Source organism: Grammomys surdaster, unplaced genomic scaffold (assembly GCF_004785775.1).
Source record: "Grammomys surdaster isolate TR1022 unplaced genomic scaffold, NIH_TR_1.0 205, whole genome shotgun sequence".
In the NCBI taxonomy this organism is placed as follows: domain Eukaryota; kingdom Metazoa; phylum Chordata; class Mammalia; order Rodentia; family Muridae; genus Grammomys; species Grammomys surdaster.
In genome coordinates this window covers 4,965,056-4,982,523 of record NW_021604650.1, presented here as the reverse complement: position 1 = coordinate 4,982,523, position 17,468 = coordinate 4,965,056, and the positions used below count along the sequence as shown (strand labels likewise).

The window sequence follows — 17,468 nt, the reverse complement described above, 5'->3', positions numbered from 1 at the left end:
GTGTCAGAAGTCTGGGAGCGATAAGGCGAGTTCAGATGCACAGCTCACTTCTCCTTTGCATCAAAGCCAAGCAAATAGTGAGAATGTCTCTCTGCAGAACTGATCCCTCCCCACCCACAACCAACCCCTGGGAAACGTGGATGCCCTGGACTCTTAAATAACTCCGGGAACAGCAGGCTGATTGTGCAGCAGGGCTCCTAGCTGCCCCAGGTAGCCACGACTTCCTGTGCCCAAGAGGTGACTTGAGATTCCATCCTGAGATCCTGCAACCAGGAAATATCAGCTTACAGACCTGCAGTGCCTTAAGGTAATCGTGAGAACTCCATTAAAGTTCAAGTCTTAATTAAGCCAAACACCAGCCTAGGAATCACAGGCATTCGAGGGGCTTAGCAGTCTTATGGGATCTGGTTTCTCTGAGGCCTGGAGTGGGGACTGCTGGGAACTCAGAGGGAGGTATTCATTGCAGCCAAGGGCACAGGACTCACACTGTCCAGGTCACCGTTGCAAAGGCAGACTTCACTGTGCACGTGGAAGTTCTCTGCTTCTCCCTTATGGTACCCCTATGCATTCACCTGCTCCCCGTCCCCTCTTGCCAGGCACAGTGTGGGATGTGCTGTTTCCACCCTCGAAACCCCTGTGGTCCACCCTCCCCAGCCTTCATTTGATATCAGATGCTGATTCGTAGTCAGGACATCACCCAGCGCTGCCAGGGAGTGAGGCACGTCATGGAAGCTGCTACCCACCTCGTTCCTTAACTCCCAAGTGCTGGGATCTACTAATCCTGGCTTTTAATTAATTAATTAATCAATTAGTTAATTCTTGCATTTCATTTTATTTTACATTATTACATTATCTATTCTTGGTGGAGGACATAGGCGTGCCATGGCATGGATGGAAGTCAGGAACAGCTTGTGAGAGTCAGGGCCTCTCCTTCCACTGTGTGGGTCTTGGGCATTGAATTCAGGTGGTCCACAAGGCTTGGTGGCTTGGCTTGAAGATCCGCAAGGCTTGGTGGCAGGTGCCTTCCTCCTAAACATAAATGATGATTTTTGAGGCAAGGTTTCTTGGAACCCAGGCTGCCCTCTTCCATCTTCCTAGGCAGCTGAGGATGACCTTGAACTTCTGACCCTCCTGTCTCTACCTTCAAAGTGCTGGGCTTACAAGTGTGTACCACCACTTTGCACTTCTTTTGGAACTTGGGAATGGAACAAGATTCTATCGTGTGTGTATGACAGCTTTATCTCCCAATCACTCTATTTGTGGTGCATGTGAACAGCACTTATTTTAAACGTCTGTGGTTATAATTTTCAACAAGGAGACTACTTAGGGATACTCACATCTTATCTATACCAAAACAGGAGGCTACAGTCAGCCTCAGTAGATGCCCCTCCCCTGCGAGACGCACCATAGGAGACATATGTGGCTAATGGCTCAGGTGGACAGACCAGGAGGCTAGAAATTTTAAATCAAGGTGCTGCCCACCAGGCTTCTCCAAATAGTTTTGTCCTTGGGTTGCAGATGGCATCTTCTTCCTGTCCTCACGTAACTATCCTCTGTGAGCCCATGTCCTGACCCATGGTCAAACTGGATCTTGATTTTCCTAGTGAACTCACCTCTCATCTCCAGAGACATTTGCAGGCTAGGTGTGTGGAGAACACAGTCTGACCCTCACACAACCCTATGGGTGTCAGTGGATGGGTCCCCTTAGGTCACCCTGTGCACAGTAGCTTTAAAATCTCAACAGCCTTTCACAAGTATAGGACAATTCTATCATTTAACCCAAAGCAGCTGTTGGCAGAAGTAAACTCTGATTTTTCTGAATGAGGAGGTGATGGGAGGTGAAGCAGGTGACCACTTTTCACCGGAACAAGGAGCAAGGAGCTAGGAGGATGAAGGCAGGGCGGTGTCTTCCTCCCCATCTATCCATTGTTTTGTGAAATGTTCACAGCGGTGCCATGTAGTAGTCAGCTCAGGCTACTGTATAAAGCACCTTAGGTTAGGCAGCTTAAAGACCAGAAATGTATTGTGGCACATTCTGATGGCAGGAAGTCCTGAGTAAAATCCTAGTGTGGTTGGTGGCAGGTGAGGGGACTCTGACTGGCAGGCAGCTGCTCTTTGAGGTGGTGGAGATAGAAGATGGGAAATAGTATATTGGAAAAGGGAGATATCTAGGAAGGTGGAGACAGGTGGATAGCAGGAGTTTATTGGTCAGCCCATCTAGCCAAACCAGTGAGCTCCAGGTGCCGCCAGAGAAGCTGTTGAGAAATAAGGTGGCAGATTATTAAGGAAGTCACCTGATGTCAACCTCTGGCCCCCACACGCACGTGCACACAGACACGTGTGTGTATGCACCAAAAGAGAAAAGAACCTTTATACCCTTGTTATCCTTGGTATTTTATTTTGAAACAAATTAAGTCTCAGGGTGCATTTTTCCAGTCTGGCTTTGGTGCATATTCATGCGGACCCGTGTGTTGGTGTGAAGAGTATTGATTTTGTAACATAGGCTTCTCCTACATTTCCCATGGGCTGTTGGGTTTTTCTGTCACTTGTAGACAATGATTTTGTCCTCAACCGCTGTCTTCCTCCCAGATTTTCATTTCACTTACTTATTTCCAGATAAAGTCTCACCACATCACTCTGGCTGGCCTAAAGCTCACTCTGTAGCCTAGGCTGACCTCAACCTCACAGAGGTCCACCTGCCTCTGCCTCCCCAGTGCCAGAGTTAGAGGGGTCTGCCACTACTGCCTGCCCTTGTGTGGTGAGCCACACATGTAGAGGTCTGCCGACAACTTGATGGAACTGGTTCTCTCATTTTACCATGAGATCCTAGAGATTTCATCAGGCTTAGCAGCAGGTGCCTTTACCCTGTGAGCCATCTCACCAGCCCCAATTTGTTGACAGTCTTCTGTGCGCTGTATAAAGCGCTGATTTCTGCCCCTGCAGAGAGTTGAGTTCAGACTTTGGTATTGTTATTTTTCTGAAGTTCTATGGTCTCAGTGTTTTGTAAACCTTCTTCAGCACCTCTGATTGGTCTAATAAAGAACTGAATGGTTTATAGCAGGATAGGAGAGGAAAGGTGAGACATCTGGGTAGAGATAGGAACTCTGGAGAAAGAGTCAGATGTGGGTGGTGTGTTCTCGCCCGCGAGATAACACAGACACCAACGTTCTTCAGCAGATCTTTATTACGATGTTATAGAGGAAAGACCCGCTGGGAAAAAGCCGGCTGGTGGAAACCGGCTGGCGGAAAAGGCCCCGAGCCCCGGGAAGGCCCTGGTTAAATACCCCCTGGAGTGATGTGTACATATCTGGTTGGTCAAATGCCCATAAAATCCTATATGCCCCGGGATGGGCTTGTGACTTCGCGCGCTTTCCCCTCACACAAAGACAGTAAATTACAGAACTTGTGAGAGCATCGGATTGCCAGAGATGTCTCTGCTTTCCACGGCTCTCTACAGTCAGAAACAGGAGATTCGCCAGCCAGAGGCAGAGGAAAGCGACACTCGTGGCAGAGTTTAGATTACAATAAACGGGTTAATTAGATTATTTGAGCTGGTCAAAGAAATGGCCTGAGCTAAGGCTTGAGCTGTCTGTGGCATTCATTTATTCAGGAGCTGGCTGGCCATAGACAATCCAGTGGTATTAATTTTTTAGTTTTTAAAATTGTGAGTCTGTGTGTGGGGAATTGTGCATATGAACACAGAGGCCTCAGAGGCCAGAAGAAGATGTCAGTTCCCTAAGGGCTAGAGTTACAGGCAGATGTGAGCTACCATGTGGTTGCTGAGAACTGAACCTGGATCCTCTGTAAGAGCAGCCAGTACTCTTATAGGCTGAGCCATCACTGCATGCTCCCACACACCAGGTTTTATCTTACTTCTTGGTCTTGTCTGATTGCATTTGCTACCAACTCTAATGGAGTTGGATGACAGTGGTGACAAGACTTGTTTGTTGCTAGTTCAGGGGTTTGACATAGTAACCTTTAACATAACAAGCATGAGGCTGGGTGGCTACCTCAAAGTCATCTCTGTCACTTCATTGGACTGCCAGGGATTCCGCGAAATGACATCCCTATTATAGAAACCCTGGCCATCCCTGGAGCGAACCTTTGGTGCTCTAGTCACACACTCCCTGGTGCTTTGAAGCATGCTTGGTTTTTCCGGGCATCTTAATTCAGCCTGCTTACATTTTATTTGAATTTCTCTTTTGAGAAAAGAGATATGTCTTGTGCAGAGATAGGTCCACAGTAGTTAAGAGTGCTTGCTGTTCTTCCAAAGGGTGGCAGTTGGGTTCCCAGCATCCAGTTCTGGCCACTCACAATAGCCTGAAACTCCAGCTCCAGGGGATCTCACACTCTGGTCTCTGAGGGCACCTCTGCTCATGTGCACACACAAAATCACAAATAAGATAAATCTTTAAACAATGTTTATCCAAGTTTTTGTCAAGTTTGGAAGTCAACGTTGCACTTGGTTTATAAGATTATTTTATTTATTTTTTGCCAAGGTGGGGAGATGGCTCAGTTGGTAAAAGTGCCTGCCACTTAGCCTAAGATCCTGCGTTCTCTCCCTGGAACCCATGTGGTGGACGGAGAGAATCAACTCATACACCTGCCACACACTACAGCACATGTGCCAACCCCCTCCCCATAAACAAAATTAAAAAAAAATATTCTATGACTGAGAGAGCTTTAAACTTGGAATGAGAGATATTCAGAGAGGCTCCTGTGGATTCCTCTAGGCTTGGTTCTTCTAGGACGGCAATGAAGGTGTTTCTAATCCTTCTCTTTCTAACACACACACACACACACACACACACACACACACACACACACACATCTTCATTAAACTCTGTAGAGGCTGGCTTTGAACTCCAGATCCTCCTTCCTCCATCTACCAATTGCTGGGACTGCAGGTGTGTGCCGCCACACCCAGCTTTAAACTTTACTGTTAAGAAGAACACCAGGATAAATACCCATCCTATCTACCTTTACACCTTTGTTCATTTTTTTTATAAGCTTATCTCTTTGTAAGTAACTGTTATCATGGAGAGTCTGAGATTTAGACTCTGATCAGCCAGTCTACCTGGTCCCCACCCCTCCAACTGAGCCCATATGAGCTCTTGCTAGCCATCAGTGACACCAGTGACACCAGCTTTTTATGTCTTTGCCAATCTGATAGACAAATCAAAACCAAAAGCAAAAAGTCTTGGAGCAATTTTTGTTCCTTAATCAGTACTGAAGTTGCTCTCTCTCTCTCTCTCTCTCTCTCTCTCTCTCTCTCTCTCCCTCTCCCTCTCTCCATATATATGTATGCTACATATGTTATTATAACATATTAATAATAATGTTAATATGCGTGTATATATTTATGTGTGTGTATGTATTTTTTTATCTTTTTTGAATTTTTGCAAAAAAATACTTTCCAGTCTTTTGTCATTGTTTTTCAAGAGCTCTTTATATATTACAGATCCTTAAATATCTCATTGGTCAGCTAAAATCTTTCTGGCATGTAGAACTTGTTATAAAAATTGTTTTTTTATTTCACAGTATCCAAGTTCACTGTACTGGGCAGAGGCCAAAGTGAGGATGACTCAGCCTTGGGTCATGCAGAGAACTTGCACATGCCCATTGAGTATCCAGAGCTAACTTGAGAATTTGACTCAGCTCTTCACTGTTCCAGTTTCAACAAGCTCTTCATAGGAAATGAGGAAGAAAAGAAGCTGGGAGTGTGAGAACTCCCATCAGCTGGAAACTTACTAGAGACACAAGGAACCCTGGAGTTAACCTCCATTTCCTGAGAAGCTGCTAGGGAAGCCAGGGCCTCTCCCAGGTGGGTTGGGCCTCCCACCATTGTTGGTTGGGTCCCTCCATAGTTGGTCATTCCAAGAAGAGAGGGAGATGTTTACACTGTTTTGAGTATCGAGATCCCTTTCCTATCCAGCTGGGGTTTTGCCACTTTGAGGGGCTCTGGGAGGAAACTGTGAACTTGTCATCTGGAGACGAAGCCTCTTTGTGAGACTCCTGTTAGCACTCACCCCTAGGTGAGGCCAGGGCTGGGAGGGTCTTGTGCCAACCCAGCCCGAGAGCCACAGGGAGGGGCAAGGCGGGTCCTCTCATGGAATCACCCATACATAGTTTAGTAGAGTCTTGCAAGCAGTTTTTGAAACAAAGCAAACTATTGGGCCAGAGGTTTCAGACCCATAAAACAGTACCTGCTGGGGTCTCAGAGGATGAGAGGGGTTGGCAGGCTCTGCCTCCTATCACTGCAAGTCTACTCTGGGAAGACAAAGATGGCAGGCCGGTGTAGGTGCCATTAAAATGGATTCTCCTGTGTCATGGGCCTGCTGGGAAGTGCTCTTGTGTACCTGAAGAGGAAGCTGGAGGGGACCCACGGAGTGGAGACAGCTGTGTCAGGAGGTCATAAAAGAAGGGGAGTCCAGGAAATCTCAGCCCAAAGCCCTGGTACAATCCATACGACCACTGACTCCCCCATGGTGACCAGTATGAGCTGTGATGAAGCCACCAAGGATATAAGATGATGGTTCAGAGAGCTCCACGGGGGTCAGGCACTGAGGGACACAGAGGGCACCTGGGCCAGCCTGCTGGGCTAAGGGAAGCTGCCCAGGATCCCAGTGGGAAGGAACAAGGTGTGCTTAGAGGACTGGATGTTCATGCTCTATGACATCCAGGGACAGGGCACAGGGCCGATATCTAGGATGGAAGCCAGGGACTCTGGTGGGGGGAGACACTTCAGGCTGGTGAAAGGACTCAACACATAGCAGTGAGAAAGTGCTTTGATTCTTAAACAGAGTGTGAGATTTGGAAAGTCCTAGTGATGGGCAGGAGGGGCGTTGGGAACTCTCCTGACACTGACCCCCCCCGCCCCCTCCCCGTCCAGGCCATGGGCCAGGCTCCTCCCATCTAAGCCAGGGCTGTGTCACCATCCACTCCTTGTATAACATGTGCCAGGGACTGAGATCAGGGAACAGAGTGGTGGTGGTGTATGTCATGTGAGTTCGTGATTGAGTACCCACCTAGAGATGACAAATGGCCACCATCAGCTACAGCATTTGACTTCCTCTCACAGAAGCACAGGACCGTGTTCCTGCTCCGTTCCAGATTTCGAGTGTGTTTTATTGGGGAATTGAATCCAGAAACTGGCACATGCTCATATGCTCAATGATGTTGGACTTTGATTCTGTGTACATTATATTATTATATGAATATTATAGCACAGGTTCTCATATATCCCAGGCTGGCCTCAAACCTTTTATGTATTCAGGGATGACTTTGAACTTCTGACTCTCCCTGCTCCACCCGCCCCCAACACCCCCACTACAGGGAGGCACTGCCATGTCTTGCACAGCCCTGGGGACTGATGTAACCGGGCAGTGAGGGTCTGAAGAGAGAACAAATACAGGGACACAGGGACCTGGGAGCCCTTGGTCTGGGCTCTCAGATGAAGAAGCTGCAGTGTCCGGAAGCTCAGTGTGTTTATTCTGCACGATTGAACGAGGAGGAGGGGTTATCACATACAGATGAATGAGGGGGAAGGTTACTCTATACCGCTGAGCAAGGAGAAGGAGGCAGCTTTAGCTAATCTTGGTAGGAACAGTCTTCAGGCTGTAAACATGAGGTGGGAGGAAGCTGTAGTGGACATTGTCAGCACACACACATGGGCTGGAGCACTGGGGTGTGACATGCCAAGGGCTTTATGAATGCCGGGCAAGAACTCTACTAACATCCCCTAGCCTTGTCAACAGCAGCGGCGGCGGCGGCGGCGGCATCATCATCATCATCATCATCATCATCATCATCATCGCTATTCTTGGTTGTCAACTTGACTACATCTGCCATGAACTTAAACCCAAAAATGGAGGGCACACTGTGAGGGGTTTCTGCCTAATTTGAAGTAGGAAGATTCACTTCTAATCTGGATCTTTGAGGTGGGAAGGCACACTTTAATTCAGATAATCCACCTCTACTCTGGGCCACAGCTTCTGCTGAGAGCCTATATAAGGAGATGAAAGAAGGAAGCATTTGCTCTTTGCCTGCCTGCCCTTCCCTTGCTAGCAAGTCCATTCATTCACTCCATTACAGCCACTTCCTTGGGATCTCAGCTTATACTGAAGACCACTGGAGGCATCTAGCATCATGGACTCAACTGTTAGATTTCTGGATTTTCCATTGGTAGACTGCCATTGTTGGATTAGCTGGACCATAGCCTGTAAGTCATCCTAATAGTCTATCTGTCTATCTATCTATCTATCTATCTATCTATCTATCTATCTATCTATCAACCTACCTACCTATCTATATTCACTCTATAAGTTCTGTTACTCTAGACAATCCTAGCTAACACAGTTGTCACCACCACCATCACTGGAGTGCTGTCAGTGGACCCTAGGGCCTTTTTAGAGCAAGTGAGCTATCCAAGGCATAAATATTATTCTCAAGACTGGAAATAATGCCTTGATGATGGAGCACTCACTGGTTGTGTCACCTGATGTATTGAAAATTAAACAAACAAACAAACAAAAACAAAACCACGACAGCTTTTCTCTCTTAGAGGCTGCTCCTTGTATGGTGTCCACCAGAGGTAAATTCTTGAATACCACCATACCACCACCACCAGAAAACCAAATACCCGATATGCAAGGCCTCTGGTTATTGTAAGTCATTTCTGAATATTTTGTTTTGTTTTGTTTTGGTCTTACTATGTAGCTCTGGCTATCCTGAACTCCACTGTGCTAAGCAATTGATGGGACTCCATTGTGTCGTTGCCAAATAAAGGAAAAGGAGATTTCTGCCTGTACAGTTGCTGGTTTTACAGTTGAATACATTTGTTTTTTTAAAGGCAAGCTCTCCTGTAGCATGCTGGCCTTGATCTCTCTATATCGCAGTGGATGACCTTGGGCTCCTGCTCCTCCTTCTACTCTCAAGTGCTGGGATTACAGGTGGCACCAGCACACTTGGCTTACCGGGCACAGAGATGCAAACATGCCAGGCAAGCACTCTGCCCAAGCCCAAGCCCCAAACCTGTGTCTGGATACTTTTGATATGAGTTTCTTCAGTCTTAGAGGGAACAGCAGGTGTTGGGGTGCAAGCAGTAGATTCTAACATTTGTGTGAGGTCATCTGCCTCACATTAATGGTTCCTCCTACCTCCCTCACATTCGTTAGTCCATATTTGTGCTAAAACTTCAAAGCACAGTAGGGAGAACTCAGCTGTAAGTGGTTCAGGGTGACGTGGGTGGCAGGGGTGTTGGTGGCTCTGCTGATAACACATTAAGGTCATTTCTCCTCAGCTTTCATCAGATGCTCACAGAGTCACTCGAAAGAGAGTGGGGAACCACACAGCACCAAGACAGCTCTATGTCCACAGTGAGGAAGGACTCCCCTAAACTACTCAGAGGAGACTGTGAGGTAAAGACTGTGAAGATGTGCTGAGTGGATAAGATCAGATAAGGCTGCCCCCTCATCTTGTTCAGAAGGGACTGGAGCAGAAGAAATGTACTCATTTGTTTAAAAAGGTGACTTATACCAAGATCCCACACCACTCACGATAGTAAGAGATGAAAAAGCAAAAAAGCAATCTGAAACTGGGCAGAAAGGAAAAAGCCACCGCTGTATGGTAAAACAGAAGAAGAGGAAGAAGAAGAAGAAGAAGAAGAAGAAGAGGAGGAGGAGGAGGAGGAGGAGGAGGAGGAGGAGGAGGAGCAAAGCCCAGAGAGATCGAAATCCAATGCAGAACCTAGGCAGGACATGGTGAGAGGTTGAAGCAGTAGAGCCTCAGGGAAGGACCTCTTCTATAAGCCTGAAACTACTGAGCAAAGTGAGTTGAAGGCCAGCTGGGGCTATGGAGCAAGACCCTGTCTTAGATCAAACCATAAATTAATAAATAAAAAATTTCACAAAGTTCAACTTAATATATATTTAGCCAAATACAGAAAACAAGCAACACAGAGAGAGAGAGAGAGAGAGAGAGAGAGAGAGAGAGAGGAGAGAAGAGAGAGAGAGAGAAGAGAGAGAGAGAGAGAGAGAGAGAGAGAGAGAGAGAGAGAGAGAGAATATAAGGAGACAAATAAGTATAGCTAAATGTGGTATTCCATGACTGAAATTATAACACTCAGAGACTGAGGCGGGAGGATTGCTGTTTCAGGCTGGTGTGGATTCCATATTGCATTCAGGCCATCCTGGACTACAGAGTCAGACCTTGCCAGAGTGAAGGCTTAGTGGTTAAGAGCACTGGTTGCTCTTGCAGAAGACCTGGGTTCAGTTCCCAGCACCCCTCTCAGCAGCTCACAACTGCTTGAAACTCCAGCTCCAGATCTGACACTCTCTTCAGGCCTCTGTGGGCCTATGCACAACTGCTTCCCACCCCACATACATATATAAAAATTATAAGTAAATCCTTAAAGACTAAACAACAACAATAAGTGTAAATGGTACAGATTCTCTTATTAAGGGGACTCAAAATTGGATTTAAGCTGTTCACAAGTACACTATTTTCAATCTGAACCCCTAAAGCCCATCTGCTCAGTGGGCAAAACCATGTAGCCAATGCACCATAACTAAATGTAGCCAAAAGGAGGTGAGGGAGCAGTACAGACTCTGGTCCAAGCAAAATTCAACAGCAAGTACATGCACGGAATAAAGAAAGTCACTCTGTTTCACAGTGAAGATAGGCTGAGTGGGGTAGGTGAGTAGGTAACAGCGCCTCACCATTTGTCATTCAAAAATGTTGAAAACATGAGGAGAAGTAGACAGAAACCCGCCTCTTTTTCATCTTTTGGATTTCCCTAAACTTGAGAAGGCAGAGTCTTTTTTCCATGATCTGAAAGGTAGGAGCATTGGTCCTATCTGCCTCTGGAGCTCTTTGCCACCTCGTGTCAGTGTGGGCTTTATATATGTCACTAGGAAACATCCTAGGATCTGAGATATGTTTTACCTTGTGTGTAAAACACACTATATTACCTTCTTTGAACACTAGAGACTAAGTGTTGAAATAGAGTTTGCCCTGTGGGTTTGGATAAGTGTTTATGAGCCTGTCATAAAGAAATGTTTGCTTGGCATGGTGGTGCATGTGTGTGATCCAGAACCTGGAGAAGAGGCAGGAGAATTGCTGCTAGGATGAGGCCAACCACTGAAGAGCGAGTTCCAGGCCAGCCAGAGCTAGAGTGAGATCCTGTCAGAAAAAAAGATTTAGCGTTTTTTTTTTTTTTAAGGCTTTGACTTATGACATACAGTCATAACTAATATCTGAGTGGACATGGGTGTGTGTGAGTGTGGGAGAATGTGTGTGGTTTATGTGTGTATATGTGTGAATATGTGTGTGTGTGGTCTGTGTATGTATGTGGTGTGCACGTGTGTGTGCGTGCGCATGTGTGCGTGTGTGTGTGCGTGCGTGTGCGTTGTGTGTGGTGTATCTCTGTGCACACACTGAGAACTGACGTCTTTCTGGCTCTTATATTGCACTTTTATGTTTCCATAAATCACACTCGGTGATTATAATGCAATAAAACCAGAAATTTATAACCTGAGCAGGAGTGTCTAACAGCCCTTTTCTAAATTAGGTCAAAGCAGAAGAAAAGACTGAAATCATAGCTTCTACATTTCTGGGTATGGTGATGCTGCCTTCTGCCCCCAAGTCTAAGTTCTTGTTCTGAAGGAATAAAGAAGGAAGGAGAATGGGATCAGGGAGCCGAAGGCAGCTTGCTCAGCAGCAGGAGGCTGTGCAGCTCAGACCTGTGGGGTGGCATGCTCTGGGAGCCCAGCTCTCCTGAGAAGCCTGAGAAAACAGAAATGGTCTTATAAGATGAGAAGGAGCCCTCCACAAAGCCCCGGGAGCTGGGGAGGTAGCGAATTGGTAACGTGCTCTTTGCACAAGCCTGAGAATCTGAGTCTGACACCCAGCACCCATGTACAAAGCTGGGCACAGGGCTGGCAAAATGACTTAGTGAGTATTGCCAATAAGCCCGATGCCCCGAGTTTGATCTCTGGTACCCACATGGGAGAAGGAGAGCATTGACCTCTGCAAGTTCCCCCTCTGACCTCCCAGACGCCATTAAACAAGAGCTTCATTGGAGGATGGTTCTGTGATTAGGATTTTATACATGTCTCTTACAATGGACCTGGGTTCAGTTCCTCACACCCATTTCAGAGGGCTCGCAACCACCTGTCATCCTGTCTCCTGGGCTCGTTGGCCAGACAGTCAAACCTAATAAGCAAGTCCCAAGCTAGTGTGCGACTGGGTCTCAAAAACAAAACAAAACAGGACATCTGAGCAGTGACACCTGAGGGTGTCCCACAGCTTCCACAGGCAACCTCCCTCACCCACATGCACACAGACATTGAATAATCCCGAGGGAATTGCCCCCCAGAAGATGGTGTTCCAGCCAGACTCCTTTCTCAGTCCCAGAAGCTGAGCTCAGGGGCCGGGTTGCAGGAGATGGTCTTCTCACTGTGCCCTCACACAGTAGGAAAGGAGGGAGAGCTCTCAGTGTGACCAGTTCCCTGACCCAACAATCACCTCCCAATGGCCCTGCCTCTCAATGCCACTCTCAGGGACTTGAGAACCACACATGGATTTGGAGAGACACAACATTAGGTCCACATCAACCCTGTCTTGTGGGCGGCAGATAGTTCTAAGTGACTCTTCCAGAAAAAGTTTTAGCACCTACCTTTCCCCACCTGTGCCTGCCATGCTAGCGCTTTCTCTGCACTTCAGTAGAGCTGGCATTTGTAAAGAGACACATGGCCCCTGCTTGCCTTTGAAGGGCCAGGATGGCACCTGTATGTGCCTGGTACACACAGAGTAAAAGTATGTGCAGTACTACTCCACACCCTCCAGGGTGGCTATGATCTACAGCAGGGATCCTAAGCGAGTACAGGCGGAAGCAGAAGTTGAGACACTGGGAAAGAGGAAGCCAAAGACAGGGCATATAGATAGAGGCTGCTGTGGTTCCTGGCATTTGCGCAGCCTGGCCACCCCCCTCCCTGTCAGGCCAGGCAGTTGTCTTGCTTCTCTGCTTCTGGCTGCAGTGAAGAAGGTGATAGCCAGGACACAGAGCCTTGAGGCAATGGAGGAGGAGCTGGGTTCTGGGTCCCGGTCCTCCACTAGGATCCCAGCATACCCAGTTCACACTGAATGGTGGCCCACCCACTCCTGTTCATTGAAAGGCATAGGCAGAGAATGCAACAGGCATGTGCTTACGTCAGCTCCTGCTATCTGCCTGGAAAGGACATGCTTCACTCTGCCAGGGCATGCCCCTCTCATGCCCACGTCAAATCTTGGTCGGGGTGAGACCCACCCATGAATCTGGGTGCTGTATGGGTGAGTCACTATTGGCTTTGCCCCAGTTCTGTCAATAACAGAACCCCACTGCTCTAGGTGCCCTTGCAGTGTAAGACTGGAAATTTCCTGATACCATAAGTTGGCCCTGAAGCTAACTTCCTGGGCCACTATCCCTTGTCTATGAGACGCTGGCGGGTGCCATCAAAGACCTGGCACCCTCAAAGGACTGGGACCTGAGCCCAGGTAGCAAGGAGAGCTTCTGTAAGTTGGGGGTGGGTGGAGCTACTGGGGCGGGGCTTTGGGAGGGCAGGGCTATCTGAAGGATCTGAGCTGTCAGGGGGTGGAGCTTAAAGGTAAGGGAGTGGTTTGGGGCTGTGTGGCTTCACAGCTCGGGTCTGAACCCAGGGCTTTGGCCTGGGATTGAGAGGTCTGGTACAAGGTCAAAACCAGAGGTAAGACAGCCTGGGTGCTGAACGACCCTGGAGGGTCCAGCCTTGGGCACCTGGAATTGACCAACTTCCGGTGGTTCTGGTTGTGATGCAGCCTGAGAACACCCTAGAGCCAGCACCTCTCCTTGCTCTAGGATGGGTTCTATAGCCTGATTTTCTGTATTGCCAGCACTCCTGGTTACTGTACTCTCATTCATTCATTCATTCATTCATTCATTCATTCATTCAGCAAACATTGGTGGACATGAATGCTGGGAACACAGCAGTAAAGAAGATGAACACAGTTCAGCTCTGGACTTTTCTTGTCTGTGGGGAGAAATGGGTATAAGGCAGAAGCCTCAGCTCTAGAAAGGAGGTCATCAGAGAAGAGTGCTGGGAGAACGGGCCTGGCCTCAGGCTGGGAGACAATGGGGGGAAGGTGCCCTGCCACGGTCAGACAGACCAGGATCCAGCCTCCCAGAAGCCTGCAGGGTGTTGGGCCCCAAGGCTCCTAGACTCACACGTCTTTCTGAGTTCTGTCCTTAGCCTGGTACTTCCAGCACCACCAGTCCTCAACCCAAGAAGCTCTAGGGACTTCTTGTGGGGTACAAGAGGAGGTGAGCACTGGCTGATGGCCTTTTTAACCTGTGCTGTTTGAGGCACAGACCCTAAGAAAGGGGTGGCTTCTGCACTGACCCTCTGATGTTGTGTAGTGTGTGGGGCTCTTAGCCCCCACAGTTGGTATCACTCGCCTGTGATCTCAGTTCAGACCGTGTCAGGCGGGAGTATACGTGGCCCACGGTAGAGGATAAATAGTGGAAGGAACACGGGCTTCAGGTCTCTGGTGTTGATTGGGCTGTGGGGGATACACCCCATGGAGCTAGCCACCTGAGGTTCAGAAGTGCGTCTTGGGAGAAATGAGTCTTACAGAGAGGCTGCAAGAACTGTCAGGGGCTTGGCAGGTGATCAGATGGGAAAGGGATGTCACAGAGGAACAGCATGAGAAGACTCAGAGGCAGTGAGGGCCATTGTAAGCCTTGCATTGCTTGTTCACAGGAGCAGGGGAGTGAGCCATGTGGGGACAGGTCATCAGGAGAGCCTCAGGGGCTCTCCCTGAGACCCCCTAAGGGAGGTTAAGGGGCTGCTCCATCCAGGGCAGCTCCTGCAGGGGACCTTGAGTGAACTGAGGCTCGCCTTCGTAACTGTAAGACTTAGGAACCTGAGTGCTTACACAGACTCTCCAGAGTTTTAAGTGTTAGCCAACAATTAACATAAAACATCTCTTGTGGTGAAATTGGAAGTCCAGGTGACACATCCTGGATTCTGCATGTGACATCTGTAATTAGAGAATAGATGCCATTTTCCCACTTACCATGTACTGAATGTTTTCCATGTTTGTGTAACCGGCTAGAAGCTATTTACAGCAATTACATAACTCTCGGGATGTGTTGGATTTGCCTTTCATCTTACTCCCTGGTATATGCCAAGCTTGTTGGGTGGAGTCTCGGATACACCCGGCCTGGCTCATTGTTTCAGTGCCTTCAGGACAAGCAGCATAGAAATAACAAATGTGCCTCAGCCTCCAGGGCCTCAGAGACCTCAGGATGCCAGCTGGGAGGCCATCAGCGACCCAGCTTCCAGTCAGTTTCAGTATCAGCTAAGGAAATGAGTCTTGTCTAAGATGGCTGTACAAGGGAAAGGTTACCCAGTTTGGGCAAACTGATAGAAGGGAAGTATGCATATGTGTGCATATTTGCATGCATGTCTGCATGTAGGTGCATGTGTATGCATGTATGTGTGCGTGTGCGTGTGCGTGTGTGTGTGTGTATTGGAGCTATGCTGACTCTACAAATTTTGAGGAGAACCAGAACTTATATTATTGAAACTTTTATCCAGATTCTTAGGGTAGACACACACACACACAAACTCCACATGCACACTTATACATACCCTTTGTTGTATTGTAAACAAATATCCTTTTCTCCCATTTTTATGTGTGTAAGTATGCATGTTCATCCGTCTGTGAACATGTGTGTACCCTGTATGTAAATGCCTGTGGAGACCCAAGGTTGATCTAAGAATCCTCCCCCTTCACTCTTTTATCTTGTTCACTGAAGCAAGGTCTCTCAGTCAAGCCCAGAGCTCACTGATATGGCCAGTTTCACTAGCCTGCTTGCTCTGGGGCTTCCCGTGGCTGGCTTCCAGGCCACATGGTGATTTTGCATAGGATATGGGCATCCTCACACTTGCATGACAAGCGCTTCACCAGCATCCGCGCTGTGAGCAGCATCGTTCAGACACATGTTTTCTAACTGTCACAGCCTTCTAGAGGAGTACACTTTAGTTCTGTGCCAGTTCACCTCCAACTCAGCACTGGTTTTCCAAAGACTCAGGTTTTCTGTATCCACAGCTCCCTTCTCATTAGGGAGCATCTTTCTCCTCTTCCATTTCTTTGTCATGTCTTATTGCAAAGGCTAAACACACGTTTGATATTGTACTGAAATATTTGTTTCTTGTCACAACAGGAATTCTTTATTTCTTCAAATAAAGAATTGACTGGGGGATTTAGGGTTGGTGTGTTCTGTCAGGTTTCAGCATACCTTCCCAACCTGAGATTTCTTAGTGATACAGAAGGTTTGCTTTGTTTTGTTTTTGTTGTTGTTGTTTTTCTGAGACATGGTTTCTTTGTATCCCTGGCTGTCCTGGAACTTGATCTATAGACCAGGCTGGCCTCTGTCTCCCAGAGTTCTGGGCTTAAATGTGTGCCCCTCACCCTCAGCTGTGATATAGAACATGGAACTTTCCAGGCTCCTTGCCTTTCCCAACATGATTAACTGTGAGTCATTAAATACACTGTGAGCCCTTCCTGTTTGCCACTGACTGGTCCCTGGCCAGGACTTACTGACACTTGTCCATCTACTCAGGGAGAGGCCAGTCATTTCCATTTGTGCTTGTTCATCACTGGGAATAAATGCTTAGCATAATTTAATAAAAGCCATGTGTGTTGAGTGTATACTGTCACCCCAGCACGCAGGAGGTAGAGGCAAAAGTATCAGGAGTTCAAGACCATCTCTAGCTACATAGTGAGTTAAAGACCAGCCCGTGCATGGGACCCTATCTTAGTCACTGTTCTATTGCTGTGGTGAGCCACCATGACCTTAGAAACTCTTAGCATTTAGTTGGGGCTTGGCTTCCAGTTTCAGAGGGTTAGTCCATTGTCATGGCGGGAAGCATGGCAGCATACAGGCAGACATGGTGCTGGCAAAGTAGCTGAAACTTTTACATCTAGATCCACAGGCAGCAGAAAGAGAATGCCACTGGCCCTGGTTTAGGTTTTTGAAACTTCAAAGCTCACCTCCAGTGACACACTTCCTCCAACAAGCCCATGCCACTCTAACAAGGGCACACCTCCTAATTCTTCTCAAGTAGTGCCGTTCCCTGACAACTAAGTATTCAAATATATAAGCCTATGGGAGCCACCACAGACTCCATCTCAGAAAACAAAAACAAAATTCAAACTAAAAATATTTATTTGGCTCACACCATCCCCGCCCCCAGGAGTCAGTGAACGCTTACCACTGGTCTCATCCAGACCATCTTGGTGTGTGTTTATTTATTTTGAAATTAATCTGCCTTTCCAGATATGCAAAGATAGGAACTGGAATACAAAGACTAGTCACAGAAACAGGGTGAGGACAGCTCACGTTGGCTTCTAGACCTTTTATTTTTATTTTTATTTTTATTTTTATT

At 47.5% G+C, this 17,468-nt stretch overlaps 1 long non-coding RNA gene across 1 annotated transcript; it reads right to left on the bottom strand.

The window, feature by feature from the left end:
- Positions 1-812: 812 nt before the first annotated feature.
- On the bottom strand, positions 813-12,805 carry LOC114624127. The gene is made up of 2 exons (XR_003711894.1): positions 12,677-12,805; positions 813-1,029 (listed from the first exon to the last, which is right to left on the bottom strand). It is a non-coding gene; the product is annotated as an uncharacterized LOC114624127 (long non-coding RNA).
- Between the last annotated feature and the right edge of the window lie 4,663 nt (positions 12,806-17,468).